Below are 15,109 nucleotides of genomic sequence, written 5' to 3' on the forward strand. Positions count from 1 at the left end.
TAGACAATCCCATAATTAAACTAGAATCAGTAACAGAAACAGAGCTGTGAAATACATATCTGAAGACTAAACACACCTCTAAAGTAACAGAAGGATCAAAGTACCACCAAGAAACACTTGTAACTAAAGTATGTACCTAGAAGCTCAACACTTCACACCAAAACAACAATAAAACCCATGCTGGGTGTGGTGGCCAACGCCCGATGTCCTGAGTTCAAAGACCAGAACCCATAGTTAGTGAAGAAAACAAACTCCCAAAAGTTGTCCTGTGATCTTCACATGCATGGTATGGCGTGTATGCACACACAAACATTCATCATACATACACTGTAATAGTAAGGTTGATCTAAAAAAAAACTGATAAACTTCTAGGCAGACTGTTGCAAAGAAGATATGAAAATTACTATTTTAGGGGCTGGAGTGATGGATTAATGGTGAAGAGCATTAGTTGCCTTTGCAAAGGACCCTGGTTCTGTTCCTAGTACCTACATGGTCCCTTACAACCACATGTAACTCCCAGTTCCAGGAGACCTAATGCTTTCTTCTGGCATCAAGCATCAGGCACCTATCTAGTGCACAAATATACTTGCAGGCAAAACAGTCATACACATAAATGTATTAAATTACTAATATTAACAATGAAAGGAGGCAGTTAAGAGCACATGCAGCTTTCAGTTCCCAGCACCCAGGTGAGGTGGCTCACAACTGCCTTTAACTCCAGCTCCAGAGAATCCAACAGCCTCTTCTGGCTTCTGCAGACATGACACCCATATTCACAAACCCATATACAGACACACACTCAAATACATACAATTTAAAAATAAATAAGTAAGCCCAGCACTGGTGGCGCACACCTGTAATCCCAGCACTTGGGAGACAGAGGCAGGCAGATCTCTGTAAGTTTGAGGCCAGCCTGGTCGGCAAAGTGAGTCCAGGACACCAAGGCTACAAAGAGAAACCCTGTCTCAAAAAGCAAACAAACAACCAAACAAACAAGGTAAAATGTCCATTTCTACTGTCTAGTTCAATGTCATACTAGAAGTCTGAGTAATGCAATAAGAAAAATAGTGGGAGAAAAAATAAAACTGTTGTCTTCATGTCCTAAGTCAGTGATTACAATAAGGGTGTGTAAGACACAAGGTAGTAATAAATAAGTCTAAAATTTGAAGCTTAAAGCATAATATTATTTATAGTAGTGCCCCCCCCCAAATAGAGAATCTAACTCTGAACTCTAATATGCAGGGGACCTATATGAAGGAGACTCAAAAACTTTAATGAAAGAAACAAGGATCTAGAGCAGTGGTTCTCAACCTTCCAAATGCTCTGACCCTTTAATACAGTTCCAGGACTTCTGACACCTTCTCACAGACATAAATGCAGGTAAAACACCAATGAACATACTTATGTTTACACATTCTCACACACACACACACACACACACACACACACACTCACACACAGGCCTCAAAAGCCAATATAATACTAAAGGAGAACAAAATCAGGGTACTAATAGTAATTAACCTCAACCTTTAATATTTGGTGGGCTGGGGACGGTTACATTGTCAAGTATCTAAGGGGCCACGAGTCCAATCCCTAGTACCACAGAGAACTATAAGCCTAGCACTTGGGAGGCTGGTACAGAGTAGAGTTCAGCTACTAGTGAGTTCTAGGCTACCCTAGTATATCAATCCTATCTCAATTAAAAAAAAAAAAGTAGTGTGATATTGCTTTTAAAAAATAGGTACTATAAAAAAATTAAAATTTATATAAAAAAAATAGGGCTACAGGGAGGAACCACGTCTTGAAAAAACAGATCAATGAAACAAAATATAGCCTAGAAACGTACAATATAGTCAACTGGGTGGTGGTGGTGGTGCATGCCTTTAGTCCCAGTGCTTGGGAGGCAGAGGCAGGCAGATCTGTGAGTTCAAGGCCACCCTTGTCTACAGAGTGAGTTCCAGGACAATCAAGGCTATACAGAGAAACCCTGTCTCAAAAAGAAAAAAACAAAAAAATAAGCCCAAGATTGCCTGGTACGGTGGGGCACACCTGTAATCCCAAAACTCAGGAAGGCAGAGGCAGGTGGATCTCTGTGAGTTCGAGGCCAGCCTGGTCTACAAAGCGAGTTCAGGACAGCCAGGGATACACAGAGAAAACCTGTCTTGAAAAACCAAAACAACAACAAAAATATAGAGTCAACCAAAGTTTGACAAAGAAGCTAAGGCAATTCAGGACACATATAAGACAATCTTTCATTTCAGCAAATAACAACAGAACAAGTAAACCACAATAGAAAGCCATTAAGATGTTTCAATGGGTAAAGACATTTGTCACTGGGCTGGAGTAATGGCTCAGTTAAGAGCACTGGCTATTCTTCAAAAAGTCTTGAGTTCAATTGCCAGCAACCACATGGTGGCTCACAACCATCTATAATGAGATCTGGTGCCCTCTTCTGGCTTGCAGGCACACATGCAGGCAGAGTGTTGTATAAATAATAAACAAGTCTTATTAAAAAAAAAAAAAAAAAAAGGATGGTACCACCAAGGCTGCCAAGTTTGATCCCAGGAATCTACAAGATCTAGAGATTCCTGAAAGTTGTTCTCAGCATCTACACATGGGCTCTGGCAAAGGTGCACACATGTACACACATACATACATGTGCATACAATAAATGAATAATAATTTTTTTTTAAAAGATTCTAGGGAGCTTGGCATGGTAGTGCATGCCTTTAATCCCAGCACTTGGGAGGCAGAGGCAGGTCTGAGTTCAAGGCCAGCTTGGTTTATAGAGAGAATTCAAGAACAGCCAGAGCTACACAAAGAAACGAGGGAATAAGTGGGGTGGATTCTATGGGCTGCTGAGATTGCTCAGTTATGAGCACTTATTAATCTTAGAGAGACCCTGGGTTTGATTCCCAGCACCCACCCAGAAACTCACAAACATCCACAAGGCTAGTATCTGCACCCTCTTCTGATTTCTCATGCACATGGTGACATACATATACACAGGCAAAACACTCACATGTAAAATTAAGTAAACCTAAACAAACCAACAAAACAATTCTAGACACAGATCTTAACCTTTCACAAAAAAAAAAAAAAAAACGAACAAAAGAAAAAACCAGCTTAAAGTGGGCCATAGACAAAAACGTAAAGCATAACATTATAAAACTGCAAAAAAATATGGGTATGGTGGCACTCGACAGCGGTCCTAACTGGAAGGCTATTGAGCCATGAAGAGACATAGACGTGCCAAGTAGTGGGGCAGTGGGAGAGGCAGAGGCAGACAGATCTCTGAGTTCAATGCCAGCCTGGTCTATACAATGAGTCCCAGGACAGCCAGGACTACATGAAGAAACCCTGTCTTGAAACAAAGGTTTCAAAAACAAAATAAGACAGAACAGGACAAAAAGAGAGAGAGAGAGAGAGAAAAGAGAAAAACGAAAAGACATGGAAGACTTGAAAATCAGAGAACAGTCTTAGCAACACATTAAGATTTCACCTATTAAAAAAATCGGTGTCTCATACCTGTAATCCTGTACTTGAGTTGAGGTAAGAGTGTAGCTTCAAGGCTAACCTAGACTAGCCCGGGCTAACTAGCAAGCCCTGTCTCTTAACAAACAATAATAAGAGCAACTTCTAAATAATAATGATGATGATGATGGTGATGATGTAGGCGTTCTCAGGTTTTGAGATGACACTTTAAGAGATAATACCAAAAGCCAAACCCTAAAAGAAACTGTTTGACTACACTGAATTGAAACTTTTTCTTGAGGGAGAGGATAACATAAGCCACCACTGCAAGAAAATATCTGCATCACAGAGAAAACCTGACTGAAAAAAAAAAAAAAATCTAGTACTCTTAGTCTGTTTTATACAACTACAACAGAATAGCAGACCAGGTAACTTACAAACAATAATAATTTATTTGGTTCATGGTTCTAAAAGCTCAAAGGATAAAGATGACTTAGTGGTAACACAAGTCTATAATCCCAGCACTAGACACTCTGAGGCAGAATTGAAGTTCGAGGCCAGCGTTGGCTACACAGCAAAACAGACGCTTTACAAACACAAATACACACACACACTCACTCACACACAAAAGAGCTATGCCTGGAGCCTTTCTGCTCCCTCATAACAGAGGCACCTCACGGCTAAGAGCATTTGAGAAAGTAAGTCCAACAAATCTACTCTCAAGACAGCAATGGAAGAGAGCTAAGGAGATGGTTCAGTAGTTACATCCTTGTTACGCAAGTATGAGTACCAGAGTTCAGATCCTTACAACCCATGTAATTGGCAGGTGGGAATAGTGGCCTACCAACAATTATAGCCTCAAGCTCCAGAGGCAAGAGATCCCCAGAATAAGCTGGCTAGTTAGACTAACCACATCAGCAAGTAGGGCCTGACTGAGAAACCTTGCATCAATAACGTGGAAGAGTGACTGAGGATGACTCTCAATATCAACCTCAGACCTCCACACATACGTGCACACATGTGCATGCAAACACATCACAAATACACATATACATGCATGCATATCATACATACATGAAAATGGATAAAGGGGAAAAAAAGAACAAGAATAATATCAATCTGGTCATGAGGGCAGAGCTCTCTAACATTTATTTACTATGATTTGCTTCATTTTGAGACAGGGCCTTAGGTTGGGATGAATCTCAATGACAAGAGTGCTTGCCCAGCACACATGAGGCCTCATCACTATACTTAAGACATTAGTAATGGGGGAAGCTAGGTGAGGGGCCATATGGAAACTGAACTTTCTACTCACCGTTTCCATAAATTGAAACTGCTTTTCAAAACCCACTGAAATACATATACCTTGAGGAGAAGACAAAAAGGAAGAGAACTTCTTCAGACTTAATAGTGTGTGACCGCCATCTTGCCCACAACTGACTGCTGTCTCCCCAAATGAACTCCTGAGGAAGCTAAAACTGATCTAGGGCTCTCAAGAGTTTTGCTCTCCGGAGTTCACCCTACTGTCACAGACCTTGCTCTACTGTTAGAAGTGGTGGTCACTAAAGTGTCTGAAGAGAAAGGGGTCATTTTTACTACCTATAGGAATTCTTCCTAAGCATCGTATGATTTCTAGTAGCCTGAAAACAAGAATGATTTGCTCCAAGATTAAAATCATTAGTGCACACAAAGAAAAAAAATAAATCTAACTTGAAAGAACAAAACAAAACAAATCAAAAAACTGTTCCTGAAGGCTGTGTGAACTTTGTCTCCCAGGCACAGGCTCACAGGTCACAGATCTCATATGGCTTCCCTTGGCTGCCACAGATCAAAAGCCGAGGCAGGATGGCAAAGGGCAAAGGGTTCTCAAAGCCATTTCTAGCCACAGGTAAAATGCCTAGTACCGTTAGTTCATTGTGATGAAAATGTCCTTCTCTTTTCACACAAACAGACACACACACACATCAGCCACCCAAAGCCCACTTCACCTTTCCATAGTGTATCTTATTTTTCCCTCGGGCCAGAAGTCCTCCTGCCTCCACCCTCACTCAAGCTGTACTCCAACAGGAACTGTACCCTCATGATGATCAGAGCAAGCCAAGGAAGGAGGAGATAGAAGTATCAGATAAAAAGGGAAAAGAATCCAGGTAGAATATGAGCTTACAATCCTAGCACATTAATACCATCAGGTTACCACCAGTAATGGCTATTACATCACAAAGGCTATTCAGACTTTGTCTTGAGGTGGTTGTTTTATTGAGACAGGGTCTCTCAGCACAGCCCTGGCTATCCTGAAATCAAGACATGTACAGACCAGACTGGCCTTGAAAGATCCACCTGCTTCTGCCTCTACCTCCCCAGTCCTGGAATTAAAGGCACATATCATCACACCCAACTATTGTTGGATTCCCCCCTGGAACTAGAGTTACAACCGGTTATGAGCACCATGTGGGTGTTGGGACTCAAACCTAGGTCTTCTAGAAGAGTAGCCAATACTTTTAACCACTGAGCCATCTCTCAGCTATCTGCCTTTCAAAAACAAGTATCAAATATTTTATGGGTGGATTGGTGTGCCCCTCCCTCCACTGGAAGTCTCCCTTGGCTAGGAGGTGGCCCCTTCAGTCTCCATAGGCCCCCTGCAGCTAAGAGTCTCAGCTAGAGTCACCCCCACATCCTCCCAGGAGCCTACTCTGTTGCAGGTCTCAAGCTTGTCTCAAATTTCCTTTCCTCGCCTCAGTTTCCTCTCTCTCTCCTGGAGCTCTCACCTCCTATCCCCAGCTCTCCCTTCATCTGATCCCCACCCTCAACGCCCTCCCCACAATCTCTCCCACCCAGTTCCCTCTCTTCATCCATTTTCTACATCCACTCAAGTGATTCAAGGGAGATTCAAGTATCCTCCCCTGGCCTTCCTTGTTACTTAGCTTCTTTGGGTCTGTGGACTATAAGGTTATCCTGTATTCTATGGCTAATATCCACTTATAAGTGATTACATACCATGTGTGGGTTACCCTGCCTACAGGATGTGCAGGGATAAAGACAGAGATGGAGCAAAGAAGGAAGGAATGGCCAACCAATGACTGGCCCAACCTGAGACCCATCCCATAGAAGAGAGTCAACCATCTGACACTATTAATGATACTTTGCTATGCTTGCAGACAGGAACCTCTAAGAGGTTCCACTCAGCAGTAGAACAAAACAGATGCTGAGACCCACAGCTAAACGTTAGGCAGAAACAGAGGACTCTTATGGAGGAGTGTGGGGAAAGACAGAAGGTCCCAGAAAAGACGAGAACCCCTAAAGAAGACCAACAGTAACAACTAACCTAGGCCCATAGGGGCTTACAGAGACTCAAGCAACAGCCAAAGAACACACATGGACTGGACCTAAGCTCACAACATATATTTAACTGATGGGCAGCTTGATCTTCAAGTGGGTTCCCTAGCAACAAAGGAAGCGGGGATCATGTCTGACATGGCCTCTGTTGCCTGTTTTTGGATCACTTTCCCCTGGCTGGGCTGCCCTGTCTGGCCTCAGTGGAGGAGGATGTACTTGATAGGCTGGGGTGGGTGTGTAGGGTGAGTATGTGGGGAGGGGCTCCCCTTTTCTGAGGAGAAAGGGAAGAGGGAATGGGGGAAGAGGATGGGAGGGTAGAACCAGGAAGAGAGGAGGGAGGGAGCTGTGATTGGGATGTAAAATGAATAAATTTATTTAAAAAAAAAACATGTATCATCCACCTGTAAAGTATTCGTGAACAAAAATCAAAACAGGTCTCCAGTTCCAATTATAAATTTAAAGAAACTATATGTCCAAACAAACAAATAGTGACATAATGGAAATACAATCAGAAAATGGAAGAGAACAGGGAAGTATATAAAAAACAGTCACATAGGGCTGAGGAGATGGATGGCTCAGTGAGTAAGAGTGCTTGCTGCCTAAGCATGAGAATATGAGTTCAGACCCCTAGCACCCACATAAAAGCCCCATGTGACCCTGCACATATGCTTGAAACCCCTGTACTAACAGGGGAGAAGACAGACAAATCCCAGAGCTTTCTAGCTAGGCAGCCTACCCGAAAACAGTGAAAGACCCTATCTCAAAGGGTTAATGTAGAAAGCAACAGAGTAGGGCACCACATGTCCTCTCTGCCTTCCCCATTTGCACACACAGGCACACATGTCCAAACACATAAATGCACTCACATAACACATCTAAAAATCTCAAATAAAAGAAAAACATAACCTAATTTCTTCAACAAATTTAATAAAAAAGGAAACAGATGGCAGAGAAACCTATAGATTAAAAGATTTAAATAGCATGGAAAGAACCATATTTGGATCATGCTTTGAACAAGCTGTTTTTAAGAAGGTTTTTAAGAGGTTATTATAGGACAATTGGGCAGACAAACAGTGGATGCTTCATTGTACTCAATGACTACAGGCAGGGTGGACAACAGTAGCAGTTCCAACACTCAGCATACTGAGGCAGGAGGATTGCCAGTGTTCAAGGGCAGCCTGAGCTACACAGTGAGACTCTATTTACTTATTTCTTCCTCTCTCTTGCTATTACATTTATTTATTACAAAACAACAACCACTAAGGATAGTGTTATGGCACATAACTAAGTTCCAGCTAATCAAGACGCTGAAATGGAGAGACCATCAGAGACCAATCTGGTAAACAAACACAGTAAGACTCCACTGAGGGGAGAGGAGTATTTAAGAACACCCCCCCAAAAACAAACAAACAAACAAACAAACAAAAAAACCCCACCTTTAAACAATACAACTAAGAGTAAAATCTAGGTAAGCCTTAGGAATTCAGACTTTTTTTTTTTTCAGTGCCAGGATGGAACACAGGGCTTTGTGCATGTAAGGCAGAGGTGCTACCACTGAGCTGCAATCCCTGGTAAATAAGGCTGAGACTCAGCAGGCAGGGTTATTCCAATACGTCTAGTATGTCCATAGCACAAGGAGCTGTCTGGTTTCACCTATGAGAAGAGCTGTATCTCAGCACACTGGCCTCAGCACATGCTGGGGAGATAAAGAGATTCCGGACCTCTCAGACAGAAGTTGGCATGACGCAGCCATATAGCAAACGGCTTAGTTTCGTTTCCCAGCCTCCTGACTAGAATCCAGGGTAGGAAGTAGAGGAAGTCTAGAGAGACATCCTAGTGGGTAGAGTGACTGTTACCCAAGCATGAGGACCTGAGTTTAAATCTGAAGCACCTAAATAAAAGGTGGATGATCGCAGGGCCTGTCTATAATCCCAATGCCAGGGATAGACAGAGACAGGTGGATCCTGCAGACCTAACGGCCATTCAATCTAACCAAAAACAGTGAATTCCAGGTTCAGAAAATTCTGTCTCAAAAATAAAGTGGAGAGCAAAAGGAAGACACATGGTGACCTCTGACCTCCAAATGCATGTACACACACACAAGAATAAAGTATAAAAACTGGTTAGCAGCTTCTTTAAAGTAAACATGTACTTACCATATGGCACTTTTGGGCATTTATTCCCCAAAATGAAGCCTTATGTTCACATAAAAATATGTACATAAATGTTTATAGCAGCTTTATTTGTAACACTCAAAAACTGGAAACCACTTTTCTGGAATTACCCTTCAGCTAGTGCCTCCATATAATGGGTACTACTAGGTAACAGAGGAAGCACTGGCACGCCAGGCAAGCTGAATGACTCACAAACAAATTTCCGCGAGAGGAAAACAGCCAAAGTTACAGGCGACAGCATTCCATTTACATCACGTTCTCAAAAGGGCGAATCTACAGACGGAAAACAGACTAGTGCTTGTTAGGGGTTAGGGACCAGAAGAACACGTCACCATGGAGATCACAGGAGTTGGTAGAATAGTTGCACCCTTTTCTGTTGTTCCCATGAGGAAGCATGATGAATACCCAAGATGAGCCTAACCTAATTTTGTATCTTCACTGTGGTGGTGGTTATATGAATCTACAAATGTGACAAAGCCGTACACATCACACACATGCACATGAAACTGGCAAAATATAAAACATTACGAATTGTGAAAATGTTAGTTACCTGCTTCTGAATGAAACTAGTAATTGAGATGCTATTACAATGAAACCAAGCAAATAGACTATGGTGATAACTCTACTAGTTTCTATAACTTACTATTAATCTATCAATTACCTCAAAAGAAAAAAAATGCAACTATGTGAAGAGGTTAATTATGGTAATAAGTAGAACAGTTTTGTTAAAGGTTTTTAAAAATGATAATAATGGTTTCTATTTTCTTAATCACGTCTGCATTATAAACTGATAGGAAAGCAAGCATTTCTGCACTAATTACAAACCACTATTCCAGAAGAAGGGACTTGAGCTAGAATTCCTATGTTTTGTTATTAAATGCTAATGTAATCTCTACACCCCACACACCATAAATGGACCCATGTTCAACTTTTTCCTAAAATCTTAAATTCCTATATGGCCCGTATTTCTTAATACCATCAAGTAATTTCTCAGAATTTAAAGGTGACTGCAAATTAATAAAAAGCCTAGCTCAAAAAAAAAAAAAATTAAAAAAAAAAGCCTAGCTCAAAGCCATCCTGAACTTCCATATATAATCATTTATAAAAAATAATTTATTTGTAATCTTATAATGCAACAAACGTGAAGCCTTTGTGCTGCTCCACAGCAGCTGAGTCCTTAGCAAATATTCTCAAGTCAATTTCTCAGGAGGCTCTGGGCCGTTCAGTCAAGCTCTGTAGAAACGAGCATATATGCTAATAAGTGGACCAGCAGCCTTCAAAAACAGTGTCTTTCATGGGCCATTACCCCATCAAGAACACCCCACACCTATGTGTACATGATTAGTAGTCTCAAGCACTGTGGGTGTGATTCTGAAATAGTTTCCGACACTAAATGCTACTCTACCAGTCAAGAGGGAAGAGAAAGCTGTGTGAAATCATACAACAGGCAGCTTTTCTACTTCCCACAGAGAAAGTACCCATGATTTTTCTCAGTTTTAAGAATCCCTAACTATTCACTGCCCTTATGTCTACCCCATTTCTACAATTCTCCGGTTGTCTGAGAAAGAACTCATCAGGGAAGACAGCCATCTGCCCAGCCCAGTGTCACCAAGGGAGCCATAACATTTCTTCCAAAGCCTTTCTGGGCTTCTAACACTAGGACAAGTAGCTGTTTCATGAAAGAAATTAAGGTAATGCCACTCAGCATTCTAGGGTCCTGACCTCTCCCTCACAGCAGTCTAACATCCTTCTCTTTTCTCTTTCTTGATATCCTAAATCTCCTGTGTACACACAGGGTAGAGACTCTAGCTGCTGTTTCCCTTTGCTTCTCAACAGCTAAAGATGTAATAAGAGTTTAAAATGACGACATGTGCCAATGACCCCAAATGAAACACCACTCACCAATCAGCCACACACTTCCTCAGAAGATGAGGTTGTGGCAGGAAAGTAACTTAGTTGGTATTACTATATCAAACTCCCAGCAATTCTCAACTATGAATCACAGGTGGCACAGAATCTACAATACAATGTCTTCTTGAAAATACATATGAATATCCCAATCAGTAAAACTAAACAACTCAAAGAGTTCAGTGCACTGAACAATTACGGTAGGTTACATGTTCGAACACACAGAAATTAAACCGAGCACAAATGGCCTGGATAGACTTCCAAACTCTTTCCTACTCAACCTGTATACATCTGCCTGACTGCTCAACCACCCGGTAGGGACACCAATCCCAGGTGATACTAATGAAACAAGCCACACTAAAGAAAGCCATCAGCACATCACACACTGTACAGTGAGCATTAGTGGGGCAAGCAGACGCCGTGGCCGCTGCTGTACAGCAAAGACCATTAGCCCCTGACGCTCACTCAAAGCTGTGTAGCAGCCCACCACTGAGCCAGCAGCCTTTTTCTCAACCCATTCTTCCACTCACATTCTTACTTCCTTAGCTCAAAAACCAATCCCCTAAACTTTGGGTTTGGGGGCTGGGGCACAGCTTGGGTGAGAGTGGTGACTCCCCAGCACACTATGAAAGCCCAGTTCTAATTCCCAGAGCCACCCGAATAGACAAAAGTAAAGCTTTTCCCCCTGAGGTCCCTTTCATTAATTCACAATCCAAAATATGACTGAGAAAGTCACTTAAGCTTTGACAAACCACAGAGAACTTCCGGGACAGCCACATAATCCTATCCTCATGAGCTTAGAAGTTATCAGGCACCTTCCACAGAAGTTTCTGACACCAGGTCAGAAGCAAGAGCTCTGAACCTCTAAGGTCCCATGCTTGTAACTTTATATCCTTCCTTCTCTACCACAAGTACTGTTAAACCTCTAAGAAAGGGGCTTCTGGGGCTGGAGAGATGGCTCAGCCATTAAGGTTTGGATCACAACCAAACTATAAAAAAGGAGCTTCTTGTTCATTTCCATGGGCAAGAAAGTGCTGGTAGACAGCACTCTGTAACAGCCAGCCCTAGAGAAAGGGTACATGGAAACAACTGTAAAAAAATAAAATAAAATAAAATAAAATGCAAGCTGGGCCTGGTGGCCCAAGTGCTATCCCTGTTACTCAGGAGACTAAGCCAGAAAGATCACAGGATCAAAACCCAACTAGGCTACAGAGTGAGTTCGAGGCCAGCCTGGGTAACTTAGCAAGACCTGGTCTCAAACAATGAAAAAGGAAAAAAACTCAAAAGAATACAGCTCATTGGTCAGAGTCCTTGTATAACACACACAAGGCCGTGGGTTGAATCTCAAGTATCTCCAAAATAAATAAATAAAGAGAATGCAAACACCCTCTCTGGACTTGGGTTTGTGGCTCCAGGGGTACAAAGGCTGAGAGATAGTAAATCCAGCATAGTTTCATTTTGAAAAGAAGACTTTAGAATGAAATCCAAGCACTTGTTTTCTTTCTTTCTTTTTCTTTTGTGGCATTTCTAGGGAATGAATCTAATCTACTATACAAGTGATCTACCACTGGGCTACATTCCCAGCTCTAAGTATTGTATTCTACATTAATAATATTTCTATCCAGTGACTTGAAGGGAATACATACATTTTTTAAAAACATTAAATATAATCTTGCACTTGCAAGAACATGAAGCATGCTGAGGAAGAACCAGAAGACTCAAGAACTTGGGTAGGGTTCAAACTGTAAGTCTTAGGAGCACTCAGGGAGTTTAGTCAACCACTGGCATAAGGAACACAGATGCAAAGACATCAGGGAACGGTGAATCTTAAGGGTTTTTATGCCTTGTCCATGTGCTGTGTTGTCCCAAGTTAATTGAAGAATCAACTCAGAGTCAAGGAACTATAATTTGTTCACCTACCAGCACAGTACCATTTAAATCCCAAGAAAACAAAATATTGGTAAGAGTCACACTAAATTTAATGTTAAAAGTGTCTTCTGACACTGAAAAATGCCATTCTTCATAAAAGCTCCTTAAACAGAGAGGTAAACAACTCAAAACAGCTTCAGGAAGTCCCTAAAACTAACCAGATACACTATACTCCCTGGCCAGAGAATCCCCCACTCAGAAGAGCAAACCTCAGCTGCAAAGACAATCCAAAGAACAGAGCTGCAAAAAGACTCTGAGACCAAACCAGATATCAGGAAGACACAGAAGCCTAGAAGAGGCTTAGATAAAGCGAGGCACCTAGAAAGGACACTGTCCAACCTACTAAGCTGCCTGCAGGCTGTGTGGTGTGCTCCAGGTTCCCAGATTTGCAAGCTTTAACACATGCTTGAGTGGGCTTTGGTGACACAACTGTCTTTGAGTCATTTCTGCTCCTATAAGTAACCTTTCACCCATATGGCTGTAATACCCCAATAAAACTCAGAGTTCAAATGTGACTTTTGTGGTACCCATCCTTAGGTCTGTTTTGAGTTCCCTATTTTGAATTCCCTATCTGGGGCGAGTAGACATGTGTGTTTTGTCTCTCCAGGGAAAGTTCTGCCACACAACAAACAGCACAATAAAGTTCAACTGCTTAAATACCTGTATTTAAAATAGCACAACTAGGCTGGCAAGATGGCTCAGCAGATAAAGCTGCTTGCCATCAAGTCCTGATGAGCTGAGTTTGATTCCAAAGACCCAGAAAAATACTAATTCCACTATGTTGTCCTGTGACTTCCACTCCCTTACCTTGGCACATATGTGCACACATTCATGTGAACACATGCACACACACACATACTAAGTAAGTACATGTAATTTTTTTAATAATAAAAAAATAGATAAATTCCCTTAAAAGCTAAGAAATAAGGCCATACCGATCAAAACAAAAATCTTTCAGAACCCAGGGTCTCTTAGCAAACCTTCTTAGGAATTGTTCACTGTATCTCTCAACACTAGAAGTCTCAGAATTGAAAAATTAAACAACTCCTAACTGCTGGTGGCTTCTTCAGGGAGAAGGAAAGAATAGAAAGTCTGATGGAGTGATAAGCTGCTTAACAAGTTTACAATCAGTTTTTAAGCAGTAATCCCTCAGGGAAATGAACATTCCTCCCTGATCCTTCTGAGGGCAATGCAGTATCTGAAGCTCCTGCGTGGGAACTTTTTCAGGATTAAGAGGCAGCCAGCGCTTTGGATTTATAGAGTATCTTTTCTAGAAACAGGCAAGAGGCTTCAATAAAATGCAGCTAGGGACTCTTCCAGGTGTTAGTTGACAGTGATTACCTAACCAGAGCTCATTCCTGAAAGACAAGACTACCAGAACCCCTCAGCATCAATCTGTTGTCACTACACCACAGGTTCATGCCTCGGAAAGGATAACACAATGGAACCACAAATCTTTAATAAAAGGTGATGACCATGGAGAGCGCCCTTGAAGCTGAACAGAATGACTGAGCCGGGAAGGACCTCCTCTGGAAAATGAGGGTAGCTGTGAGGCATTCCCCAGCACCAGTCCTGAACCACATGACTGCATTTTCCATAAAAGGTAGAGTTGTAATAGTAGGGCTGAGCAGACACAAGCCCACTACAGCAGACGGAACCCACCAACTCTTTTTACCAGACCTTCAAAAAGGTACACAAAACTATCTCTCCTTGCCAACCAGGGCAGATTTGAATGGGTGAGTCTGAGATGGGTTCACACGGAATTATTGATTGATTTCTAGAGGCCCCACTGTAGATGGGTACCTGAAAATGAGAAGCAATTTCAAAGCTGGATTTCCATACTGGAGCTACACAAGGCACACAACATACTTCTCACACACACCACACTAAGGCCCAAAAGCATCAAGTTTATTAAAAAATAAAAACAAAAAAAGGCTCAGTGACCTAAACCAGCTAACACAGGGGCTCTTCCCAAAGGAAAACCGGGCTGGAAACATTCCCAGCTTACGTACATAATTCACTAGGGCTCAGGTAAGATTCCATTTTGTAAGAGCTGAACTTTAAACACAAAGTCACGGGTGGTGCAACATTCACACACGAGCACCATCACCCCTGAACAAAAACCGCTGCCCCCTCTGCCACGGTGACAGCTTTACAGTAAGAGGCCGCTGATCATGAACTCCTGAAAAGTTCTGTCAGGACTCGGAAGAGCTCACCATCTATGACAACCTCAATGTAGCTGTCACTCAGTGATTTCGCTCACTACAGTCTAGGCATTGCAAACAAGTAAA

General features: G+C 42.0%; 1 protein-coding gene across 4 annotated transcripts in view; it reads right to left on the reverse strand.

Moving 5' to 3' along the window:
* Tent4b (terminal nucleotidyltransferase 4B) overlaps positions 1 to 15,109 on the reverse strand; it is a 58,395-nt gene that overhangs the window by 41,400 nt on the left and 1,886 nt on the right. The gene's annotated exons all lie outside the window — the stretch shown is intronic.

Source organism: Meriones unguiculatus, chromosome 10 (genome assembly GCF_030254825.1).
Source record: "Meriones unguiculatus strain TT.TT164.6M chromosome 10, Bangor_MerUng_6.1, whole genome shotgun sequence".
In the NCBI taxonomy this organism is placed as follows: domain Eukaryota; kingdom Metazoa; phylum Chordata; class Mammalia; order Rodentia; family Muridae; genus Meriones; species Meriones unguiculatus.